The sequence below is a fragment of the Vespa crabro genome, chromosome 10 (genome assembly GCF_910589235.1).
Source record: "Vespa crabro chromosome 10, iyVesCrab1.2, whole genome shotgun sequence".
NCBI classification, from domain to species: Eukaryota; Metazoa; Arthropoda; class Insecta; order Hymenoptera; family Vespidae; genus Vespa; species Vespa crabro.
The window spans coordinates 520,693-533,456 of NC_060964.1; the positions used below are offsets into that span (position 1 = coordinate 520,693).

At 38.6% G+C, this 12,764-nt stretch overlaps 1 protein-coding gene across 26 annotated transcripts in view; it reads right to left on the reverse strand.

The window, feature by feature from the left end:
- The window catches only part of LOC124427280 (ephrin type-B receptor 1-B), a 159,037-nt gene that overhangs the window by 20,270 nt on the left and 126,003 nt on the right, over positions 1-12,764 (reverse strand). The window lies entirely within an intron of this gene.

A 12,764-nucleotide genomic window follows, 5' to 3' on the forward strand; every position in this document is an offset into this window, starting at 1 on the left:
AGTCTGTTTTCGTTCGTTTCGATCGATTATCACGATTCGATGGAATGATTCCCGCGTTCTCGGGAGGAAGTACTTACACAAAATAAGAACAACAGATTCTGTGCTTGGAAAAAAAGAAAGAAAAAAAAGGAAAAACAAAAATAAAAAAAAAGAAAAAGAAAAATAAGATTTACAATGGACTATTAGAAAATAGGGCCACGGAGAAGGGGAAGGCTTCGTCATGCTGCTGAGAGAACGTACGTAACGTACACGTATAACTTCAATCGATATTACGAAAGAACACAACGAATCGGTTTCCTTTCTCAAAGGAGGACGCAAGAATCTTGGCCGTTTTTTAGCATTCGATTTTAAATATACAATAGAGAAATGCTTTCGACGGATTTCTCACCTCGTAAATATATACACATGTATATATATATATATATATATATACACATGTGTATGTTTGTATATACGTACGTATGACCTATTTTTTTTCACGAAATGGCAGGAAATAAAGAAAGAAAGAGAGAGAGAAAGAGAAAGAGAGAGAGAGAGAGAGAGAGAGAGAGAGAGAAAGAAGGAGAAAAGATTTCACTTCGATAATCTATTAGTATTGAAATATCGAATATATCCATGACGATACCAAAAATGTATTTACAAGGACGCGTACATTTTCTCGCGTAAACATAAGCAAGATTTACCCTCCTTGGATCGCGAGTCAGCATCGAGTGAAATCAGCTTTTCTCGAATCCTCGGATTCCCCGAGGCGTATCCCGCGCAAAACGGGTTTTACGGTCGCTTTGCGGAAGAGACTGCGAGTTCTCGTAGTCAGCAAACGGGCTTCTTCTCGTCTCCTCTTCGAAAGAAGGAAAGGGGGAAAGTCTTTGGCTCAGGGACTACCGCAGTTGGGATCTTGTCTCAGATTCGAGGATCAAGCTTCGTCGATTTAGTTACATATATATACCTACGAATGTATTTATATATATATATATGTATGTATATAGACATACATATAAACCTATACATATATAGGTATATAGGTATTCTAGGGTTTGCTCGAGGACTGCGCTCGCTTCGATATCCCTGCGTTATCCTTGATCCTTCCTACCCTTTGCGAGAGAAAGAGAAGAGAAGATAGGTCGTCGACTTGCGACAAACAGACCGCAAGGAATTACCGGCGCGCGTTACCATTAGTTTTATTGCCTCCCCTTCGCTCGAGCTCGTCCCGAGAGAGACCGCAAAAAGTTCCGGCCGAGCACAAGAAGGATCCGTCCTCCTCACTCGTCGTCTTCGTCCGTTGTCATTGTCGTCCTACTCTTCGCTTGTCGTCTCCTTCGATACGCTGTATATTCGTGAGAAAGAGAGAGAGAGAGAGAGAGAGAGAGAGAGAGAGAGAGAGAGAGAGAAAGGGAGAGGAAAGATGGCGAATCGAGGAGACCAAGCCTACTCCCGTACCGAAGATTTCCTCTCGTGAATGTCTTTCCGGCAGGGAGGCCGTAATAAATTCCTTCTATGGTTCCACGCTTACGCGAAGAAATTATTGCGGAGTCCATGAGGGAAAGAAGGAGGTAGAAAAAAGATGATGCTTCTTTTTGCTTATTCTCTTTCTCTTTCTTTCTTTTTTTTTTATTTTCTTCTCTCTCTCTCTCTCCCTCTCTCTTTCTCTCTCCCTCTCTCTCTCTCTCTCCCTCTCTCTCTCTCTCTCTCTCTCTCTCTCTCTCTTTATTTAGGATACGAACAAACGGGAAAAGGAGAGAAATGAGATCCCTCCGCGCCAGGATGCTATATTATTCCTTAACGACTTTCTTTGTGCTTCTTACTATTCTATGACGAAAACGAAAGGTTTCTATGCTCGCAAGGAATCGTCTATTCGAAGGCATCTTCAAGCTCGAACGGGTTTAAGAAAATCTTTCACGGATCGTGAAGAATCTTCGTTGCGAATCGTTCTCTCTCTCTCTCTCTCTCTCTCGTAAGATTATATTTTCATCACTATCATCGATTCGAAGGATCGGTGTCGAACTCTCATCTTGATCGACGTTTAACACGCCGTCGGCGATCTTTCATTTTTGTTTCTCGTGAATCTCTTTCTCGGCAAATAGATACGAACTGCCGATTTAGAACAAAGGCAATAAGCCGCAACAGTATTGTTCTTTTATAAAAGAAGAGGGAGAAATAAGGGAGAAATAAGAGAGAAAGGAGAGACGGAGAACTATCTTATTTTATTATCATCCGACACGCTAGATCCTTTTATGGAGTTGGATGAAGAGGATTGGAAAGGAAGGAAGAAAGGAAGGAAGGAAGGAAGGAAGGAAGGAAGGAAGGAAGAAAGGAAGGAAGGAAGGAAAGAAGGAAGGAAGAGGCAAGCTTGCTTAACTCAAGGTTAAGAAAACTTCTTAAGTATATAAAAAAGAGAGAAAGAGAAACGAAAAGAGATAAAAAGAGAGAGCGAGAGAGATGGAGAGAGAGAGAGAGAAAAGACGACGACGAAAGAAAAAACAGAAAGGGAAAGGTTGTCCTCGATAACAATGGCTTCTAGGTGAAAATTCTCTTCTTCTCTACCCTTGAATCACGCAAACTGCGTCTAAGTGTGCGCTTAAAGTTACCAGCTTAAAAGAGGTAGAATCGAAAAGCTTGAGAGAAAGAAAGGAAAGAGTATAGAAAGAGATAGAGATAGAGATAAAGATAAAGATAAAGAGAGAAAAAGGGAGAGAGAGAGAGAGAGAGAGAGAATAGTTAAGGATGGTAGAAAAAGAATTCTCTATCCCCTATCTTCCTCCCTCTCTCTCTTTCTCTCCCTCTCTGTCTTTCCTTCCTTCTCATCGTAATATTGCCACCATAATCGCAATTCCGATGGTGTAGCCGTCCCCCCAATGAAGCGTGGAGGGTAGAGGAAGTACGAGAAGACTACGCGGAGGCTGCGTCTGGGGTGGACGAACTTTTAGTCTACTGGAGGGGTTGTTCGTGGATCTTAATATATATTGAGCTCTCGTGCACACTCCACCCCTTGCGTCCTTGGGGCGACTTGCTCTTGGTGGTGATGGTGATGATGGTTGTGATAGTGGTGGTAGTAGTAATAGTAGTAGTAGTAATGCCACCACCCTCTATCTTTTCCTCATCCCCCTTCCCCTTCTCTTTCTTCGGCTTCAACCCACACCAACTCATCCCCTTCATCACCAATAGCGTTGCACCGGCAGGCACGTAGATTCTCCTCGTCGAGGTAGGTACTACGTGCGTGTTCGCTACAGGTCGTTTCATAACGAACCCTGGAGACAGGTGCTGACTGGAAGTGGAAGCATGGAAGATTAATACCCGCTCTTAATTCACCACGGAGCTTCTACGTTCTCGCCTTCGACTTTTCTAGCCTCGTGATCTCTTTTTTTCTCTCTTTCTCTGTCTCTCTTTCATTTTCCTCTGTTTCTCTTTCTTTCTCTATCTCTATCTATATCTCTCTATCTCTCTATCTCTCTATCTCTCTATCTCTCTTTAGACGCACAACTTATTTCGAAGCTGTTATTGCTCTGGGAGTCTCAAGCATGTTATGAAATAACAATAGCAGCGATACTCTTTCAGAGGAAATCATGAGAAACTTCCTTCAGTTTCTCTACCTTTTACTTCTTTTGCACGGAGGAAATGAGAATCATCTCTTCGAATGATCGTAAGGAATCGTGTATTTTATATATATATATGAAATATATATACACAACAGGGTATACAAGAGCAAAGTAAAGATTTACGAGCGGATATCTTAATTTTCTTTCTTCTTTTTTCTCTTTTTTTTTCGTTGTTTTCTTTTTTTAGATGAGAAATTAAAACGAAAACAATCTCAACAATTATTTCCAAGAAACGGCATAATTACAGAAAATTATTTGTAAAGAGTTATCTTGTTCGGTATGTTTTTCCTTTTTCATACGATCGTTTTTTTTCACGCAGAAGTATATATATATATATAGACACACATACATACATACATATGTATATAACATATCTTTCTGTTTCTCTCTCTCTATCTTTTATATTTTTTTTCACCTATGAAAAATGGTCCATCGTAGTGCTCGAACCTGATGTTCTCACAGGACTCGTCTCGCCGCATTAGAAGCCGAGAGACTTGTTCGAAGAGACAACAAAAAAGAAAAGTCAGGTTTATCGCCCGAAGAGGAGGGATTCTAGCGCGAGATCGGAGTAATTCGAAGAGAATAGGACGTGGAAGAAGAGAATGGAAGGTTGTTTTGAAGCGGCTGGTAGTCGAGCGCGTCAGTAGACACGCGCACGGAGAGGGTGCACATCACGCACGAGCAAGTGCACATATGCGAGGGTAACTCTCTTGCAGACCTTCCTCTCTACCTTCCATTCTCCCTCTATCTCCTTTCTCTCTTTCTGTAACAGGAAGGGACGCATCGACACCGTTCGTCGATCGAAAACTTTGTGTAACCGTTTATTTGGCACCCTACCTTCGTACCTACATTTTCATTCAACACATAATCTACCTACACATACGCACACACATATACACAAGAATACAATATAATTGTTTCTCTCTCTCTCTCTCTCTCTTCCTCTCTTTCTTTCTTTGTGTTCATGTGCGCGTGTATACGTATATACAAGTTGGATATATATAAAGTATTATTTCCTTGCGGAGAATCCAAGGTTCGGGAGGAGATTGTGGATATGGGGGTGGAGGGAAATGGCATTTAAGGAGCATTCATTTCCACGGTTCTCAGGCGTTAACTGAGATTCTTCCTCGCGCGAGTAAACGCGAGTTACGAGAAGTCGTTGCCAACCTCGAATGATCGAGGGTGAGACGATAAGAGAAGCACGTTGAGAACCGAACTTTAACCCCTCGCTCCCTTTAGTCCCTTCCTTCTTCCGAGAATTCAGGGATTGGATGCGTCTTATAAGACCAGCGCGCGTTCGTCTGAGGAATTTATTTCAGGATTATTCGACAGGAGAGAAAAAGAGATAAAACATAAGAAGGGCAGTATCTTTTCTTTTTCTTTATCTATCTATCTCTTTTTAACGAAAAACGGTAAGGAAAAATCGTTCCGTTCTTCGTGAACACCGAGAAAGCAATTTCCAGGGGCCAGATTTATGATCATAAGATCGACTCCACTGAGAGATCAAGGAAAATTCGAATCTGACGCGGCTCGATACCTACGACGCGACGTTTTTATTTCTTGCCCGTCAAAGTCTCGCACGCGATACGATTTCCCGATGTCGAGAGCTTTCCAATCGATCTTTGTTTAATCTCGATAGTACTATCTTTTTTCTTTTTTTATCTACTTTTTTCTTCTTTTTTTTACATTTGCGAATAATAGGAAAATCGATTAGAGTAATATCGTACGAATTATTGCTTTCGATTTTTCTTGTTTTATTAAATAATCTGAATATCGATTGGAAGAATATCGTACGAATTATTGTTTTCGATTTTTTTTTATTTTTTTTTTTTTTAATCCTAACGATTAATTAACAAATTATTTATCGTATATATTATCTAAACAATGGGTACACTGTTTGTTCGAATTCGTCTTTTTCCTTTCGGTTAGATGTAGATTTAAATACTTATATATACATAAGTTTTATTACATTTAAGAAATAAAAAAGAAAGATAAAGATGGATTTTTTACGATTCTTCAAACAATCAAGAACGTCATAGAGAAGTGTGATACGAAAATGGCACGTTTTTTTACATTCATATTTGAAATATTCGCTAAAAACTCGGAAGAATAGAAACGAAACATAAGAGAATTCTTCCACCCGAGGTGCCACAGTGAAAACGAGCTGCAGCCGTTTTGTTCTCTCATCGGTGCCGTTCTCTCATTGTTCGTGCTCATTCGATATTCATCGCTGTTTCAGGTTGAAAAGATATGGCACGCTTCAAAAAGCTCCTCTTCTTCTACTTTTTTCTTTGCCTCTTCCTTTTCTTCTTCTTCTTCTTTTTCTTTCTGTTCGTAAATATGATCGCGAGTGCAAATTTTACGCAAAGAATGAAGCGCATTTTTTTTTTTATAACAGGATCGTTTACCCAAATGATGATTCACGCTTCTTTTATCGTCTTTCATTAATATGTTGCACAATTTGTCACAACTGTCACTCTTTGCGCTTCATATATGGTCTATGACAACGATTGAAGCTCTGTCCTTTTTTCTGTTCAAGATAACCAGTCACGGTTAACGTGCTCACAATGTTGGATCATCAACGACAATGGTGAAACATCGCAGATATTTAACTTCGATTTTAAAAATACTCCCTCTCATTTTCTCCTTTCATTGTTATTTTTAGATCGGTTTTGTTTTTCCATTTTTTTTCTTTTATTTTTTGATAAAACTTTAGAATTATCAATTACGATAATTTCATTAATATTTTTAACATTTGTAAATAAATATTATGCGAATTTCAAAGCACTAAAAACAGAAGATTAAATTAATTTAAGTGATATCACGTTAATCATGTGATTAATAAATGTTAATTCCTTAAACTTGATATATTTTCGAATGGTTGTTGCATCTAGGTTCGGCGCATGAAAGAAAAATGAAAAGATAATTATTTGTTATTCGTGTCGATATAACGATATTAAACTAATAGATAAAAATAATCGGCTGAGAAATATGTCACGATGATAAATGATTATTGTTGTCATCTCATAAATGGCTATATGAATTTTATAACAAATTTGTATTGTCATACGAGTTAAAATGGTTAAAATATACATTTATAGATTTATATTATAATGCATTTATAAAATGATTAAAATATACATATTTATTTTATCTAATGGTTAAAAATGGAAACTTATCTGTTCCTGATTGTAAGTTAAAGAAAAATGTTCTGTATTGTAAATAGAACATTTAGCGAATGATTGAAAACTCATTGTCGATAAAGTTACGCGTATATATATATATATATACATACATATATATATACATATATGAGGCTAACCACCGTCGTAACATTTCGAGCGTAGAGGTTCGCGCGTCCTCGGTGTCGCGTGTCAGGGAGAAGAAGGGACGAACTTGCCAATGACCGTCACGTCCCAACGAAATAGCTCGTCGTCACACCGTAACGAAGAGAGTACAGAACACATAGAGTTGCGTTAGGGTGCTCTTCTACGAGAGTACGACAATTTAGATTTTAGAGTTGCCGTCATAACGGGGTCGCGATGAAAGGGTCGGCTTTTAAACGAATTAAAGGATTAAAGATTTATTTTAAGTTAACGAGACAGAATACATAATACTTTACTATTTTGTGAATAAGTTAGAAGGCCTTTAAAAGTGATACTTTTTAAACAATGGCGAAAGATTTTACTTTATTCGGCGAACGTTCCTTAAAATATTTTATCGGCATTATTTTCAACATTTATGATCTGAATTATAACATAATGAACACCGATAATTATTCAACCGGTATTCGATTAGATCTATCCTAAATTTTATCCTTTTATCCTTCCACATTGCTAAAAAATAATTACTTTGTCTCTAATACTTTTGCAGACCGTTAAGAAATTTAAAACTTTGAAATGATATCTAATATTTAATGTAGATTGTTAAAAAATATCGAACTTTTCTTAATCTTATCTTTTTTCGTGTATCTAAACATCTTTTTCTAACGATCGAGATACGCGTTAGTATATCCAGCGACACGATCCACGAGAGGCACGTTCGTTCCTGGAAAGCGTAATAGGAGGCGTCGAGCGAAAGCAGCAGCAACCATAGCAGCCATGCTACTCATATTTTGCCCGGGGTATCTTTCACTCGTGCGTAACGCGAAATCCATATTATTCAGGAGTTTCCGTAGAGAGATAGAGATAGAAAGAGAGATAGAAAGAGAGAGAGAGAGAGAGAGAGAGAGAGAGAGAGGGAGAGAGAGAGAGAGAATAAGAGTTGACAGTGGCGGCTCGATACGCATGACATCGTAAATTCTTTTTTGTTGGAATGACGGGTGAATGTGATGGCGTATGATAGTGGTTAGGAGCAGGGGAAGGGTTGCTCGTCATCGTTTCTGCGGCAGTCGAAACGGGGTATAATTAGCGTGACTTAATTACACGAAGCGTAGGCAATTCGAGTTGCAGCAATGCCAGTTGGTCGCGTTTGTCGCAATATTAGAAGCAAACAGGGCGCGAGAAGGCGATTGGTCGCGTGTCAGAAACGTAATGCGAATACCAATCGGCCAAACCGATTGTCCCTTTGATTTTGTACCCCCTAAATCGGTCAACCGAATTAGTCACGGAAAGCAGCGTGACGAACCGTAGGTGTCATTGATCTCAAACGCCACGTTTTTTTTTCTTTTCTTTTTTTTTCTATTATTTCTTTCTTCTCTATGCACCCTCCGAGGTGCATAGAGAAGAATCAGATTTATGCTAATTTCGTTAACCGAACATTTTCATTTCTATCGTGAGCTTTTAATATATTTAATGATAATAATAATAATAATAATTGTACTTGAAAAATAATGCGATAAAAAAATATGCAAGAAGGAAGAAAGGAATGTAAGTCGAAAACTATATTGGATTCTTAGCTTTATAAGTTTTTTTTTCAAATGACATAATACAAAAAGAATCTATCCTTTATTTAATATTATTTTTATTAAATAATAATAATGAATCAAAAGATATTTTTTTCTTTGTTTTTTTTGGCGAATTAAATCGTAAATGCGTAAAATACATTTGTATACGATTAACAATTAAGCACGTTTCCTTAAAAAATGATTAATTATTAAATCTTCCTGAAGAAGGATATATATGTATATATATACATCAGTGGATTGTTTTAAATTCTAATCCAGAAATGAAGACGTTCCTTGTAACAGCGGCTTCCCGTCAAAAGAAGAGAAACGATCGAGTTTATAGAATCGTGAAGAATTAGCCGGAGGGTAGAGTGTACGTTGGGGTTGGTTTTAATATCGAAGAGGACTCGACCGTTCGGGCCCTCGACGCACGCCCCTGGACCTGTCAGTTTGACGTATCGCAGTCGCAGGAATCCATTATATAGTCAATTACTCCTCGTGATAGGAAACGCACACGGTCGCGCCATCACCGACGCCCTGTACGATGCACGCGTCTGCGCATGCGCATTATTACCCAAACCTCTGCATAGGGGAATGAAGCTCGGATTAAGGGTCGGACGTTTTGTTCCAAACTGATCGTTTCAATAATCAGTGCTGGCGATTCTGCTTACGTAATTATTACCAACACGAAATCGCGAAACTACGAGATAATTAAGCTAACGCGGATTGAAATAAAACTTTATTGTCTTTCTTTTTTTTTCAAACATTTAAAAATCTAAATACACACACACATGCATTCGCTCTTGCAAATGAGAGAGAGAGAGAGAGAGAGAGAGAGAGAGAGAGAGAGAGAGAGAGAAAGTCAAAATAGAAGGTTCGAAACTTAGCCTCGATCGAAGTGTTACGCATCGGTGAGCACGACGATGTTTCGATAGAGATCAAGTCCTCCTCGATATACGAGTCCAGTAATGGCTGTCAGTCTAAATTTTACCTATCCAGTATTACCAATCTCCGAACAGCTCTCAACTATTTTCGACGTACCTATTCCTATTTCGAAAATTCTTTTTCAATTCCAATGGAAGTCTTGTCTTTTCTCGAGAGAAAAAAAGAAAAAAAAGAAAAAAAAGAAAAAAGAAGTAATCTCGGAAAAACACGTTTTTCAAATTCTCGCTTTCTTCATAAATCATATGATTAGTTAGTTAGTTGGATAGATACTACGTACACGAATACTCCCAGGGCATGATATTACGCTCATAAACCTTATTTCAAAATGAAACAATCCACTTCCATGCTCATAAATACATAGAATTCGTATGCCGAGTGCGCAGGATGTAAGTCGTAAAAAAGCTGAGAGAAGGGAGAAGAATAAAGGGGAAAAAATAAAGGTTTGTGTGAAGAAAAGAAGAAAGAAGAACAGATTGGAAGAAGAGAAAGAGAGAGAGAGAAAGAGAGGAAGAAGGACGAGGGGGACGAAGAGAAGGAAGAATAGAAAGAGGAAAAAGAGGAGGGGAGGAAAAGGAATAGGAGGAGGTGGAGGTAAGCCGACAAACTCGGAGTGGCATCTCTTTTCTCAACCGGAGAAATTGAGTTTCCGAGTTCGTTTTCTCCCGAGGGGCTTTTCGTGGTTCGTTCGAGACTGAAGGGACGTTGGGCTCGTACCCGTGGACTTTATCGCGGTAATGAAACAGTGTTTATGATAATCCAACAATGGAACAATGTCGATAACGAGGCGGGTCGCGCAAGACGGAGAACGAGACTCACAATGTACGGCGTTGGCGATCGCCTTCGACCTCTAAGAATATGTACATGAAGAGACATATCTACACACACATACATATATATATACACACACACACATGCGCATATGCGTGCGTGCGTACGCGCATAGGAATGAAGAGAGAGGGAGAGGAAGAGGGAGAGAGGGAGAGTGTTCGTCCTCCTTGACTTGGACTTTTCCTCCTTTTCCCTCAGGCAACTTCGTGCGAATCTTAATTACGAATTTCGTGACGATATTGCTCCTTCCCTTGAACGTTGCTTCCTTAGGTAGAAGAATAAGAAGAGGGGTGTCTCCTTGTTCTTCTCCAGGGAGAAAAGAACAAAATACCTACCCTCGGGGCTACTCGATCGATGATTCGATAAGGCGCGAAACAAAGGCCGCCTCGCGAACCTTCCTACGATATTCACGAATATCAATTCGCGTGTCATGAATATTCTCTCTTCGTCGGTTTCCTTTGTTAAAACTTTGACTTTGAATGGGAGGTTTCTTTCTTTTTATTATTCAATAAGTTTCGAGTCATTGAAAGAGAGAGAGAAAGAGGAGAGAGAGAGAGAGAGAGAGAGAGAGAGAGAGAGAGAGAGAGTGAGTGAGTGAGTGAGTGAGTGAGTGAGTGAGTGAGTGAGTGAGTGTGTGTGGATGTGTGTGTGTGTATGCATGTATGTATGTGTGTATGAATATATATATATATATGTATGTGTGTGTGTATGTGTGTGTGGGAAAGGGAGAGGTATAGCTTTTATACGGATATAAGTACGAAGTTTCAAGTAGCATTACACAATTTAGTTATGTCATTTTATAGAGAATGGCATGATATTGCAAAATATCGATCTAGATAATTAAAATCACTCGGAACGCAACAAGTGTCGGGCGAGAAAAATCTACTTCTCTCTCTCTCTCTCTCTCTCTCTCTCTCTCTCTCTATCTCTCTATCTCTCTCTCTAAATCTACTTCTCTCTCTCTATCTCTCTCTCTCTAAATCTCTATTTCTCTTTCTTTCCCTCTTTCTCTCTCTCTCTCTCTGCCTCTCTATCTTTCTCTCTTTCTCTTAATTTTAAGAGAGAGGGAGAGAGAGAAAGTGAGAAAGATAGATTTTAATTACATCGATCGTACGTACAGATAAAAAAGAAGGATGATGAATTCTATATTGGTGATAAATAATTGAAAGCGTTCAATAGATAACTATGTCCTTTTAAAAGAATTTAAACGAATCGTTACGCATTTAAAACTGTCATACAATATTTGCTGTACTATCGAATTAAAAATGTGGAAAAAGAAAAATAAAACTAGAAGCAGAATATCTGTAATTATTATACTTATGATACAATTAGATAAATCGCATATCAGAAATTTGGTATTATTTGATTAGATGGAAATATTATAAGGTGTTTTAAAAGTTTCTGTCTGTTTTTCTTTACGAAGGAAGATTCATTTTTAAATACATGTACTTTTAATATGTGACAGTTCTTTTTATGATCTTCATTATTATTATTATTTTTTTTTATTATTATTATTATTACTATTGTTATTGTTATTATTGTTTTTTTTTTCGAAATCAAAATCAAGCTTAAGAGAATCTCATAAGTTCAAAAAGTTAGCAAAACGATTGGAACGTCTTTCAATAAACTGAAATTTCATCGAAAGACTTTCTAATATAAATGATGTATATAATTTTTAACCTAACAGAAAACAATTAACTCCAATAGAAAAATATTTGCGACAACTTGGAAAGAATCGAGGATGAGATAAGAAAGGAGTCGAATTTCGCTCGAAGATTTTCTCTTCAGAGATCGAAGTTCACACGTGACTCGCGAAAGAAAGTAGGAAGAAAGAAAGAAAGAGAGAAAAAAGAGAAAGAGACAGAAAGAGAGAGAAAGAGAGAGAAAGAGAGAGAGAGAGAGAATGGTTGAAGGGAGGGTTCTCGCGTGCGCGCGAGCGCGGAATCCTTCGATTAATCCTTTTCCCAAGCTGGCACACCCTTTGTTGTTCTTTCTACGGCATAGCTTTATTGGTTTATTCACCGAGTCTACAGATTCTCACGAGAATCGCATAAAAGGAAGAAAGCAAGAAAGGTGTAAAAGATGTAAGGACGAGAGAGAGAGAAAAAGAGAGAGAGAGAGAGAGAGAAATTGAGAATATCTGGCTCGTTGTAGCCAAGCTCATTGCATAAGTTTAATTACACCAAGAGTGAGAGAGAGAGAGAGAGAGAGAGAGAGAGAGAGAGAGAGAGAGAGAGAGAGAGAGAATTCAAATCCGTCTCGACGTATCAGCAGAGGCACCCTCCGAGTCCATTATCTCGCGAAATTCTCGTGGAAAGACGCGTGTGGCACTGACGTCGACGAGATTTCGCATTAAACCATATGTATGTGTGTGTACGTATGTACGTGTGTGTGTGTGTGTGTGTGTGTGTGTGTGTGTGTGTACGTGTGTGCGCGTGGCAGTGCGGCTGAACTTGCGTGAATCTGCATGCGTATATATGCGTACGTGTTAGTGAATGAGGAAAAGCGTAGGA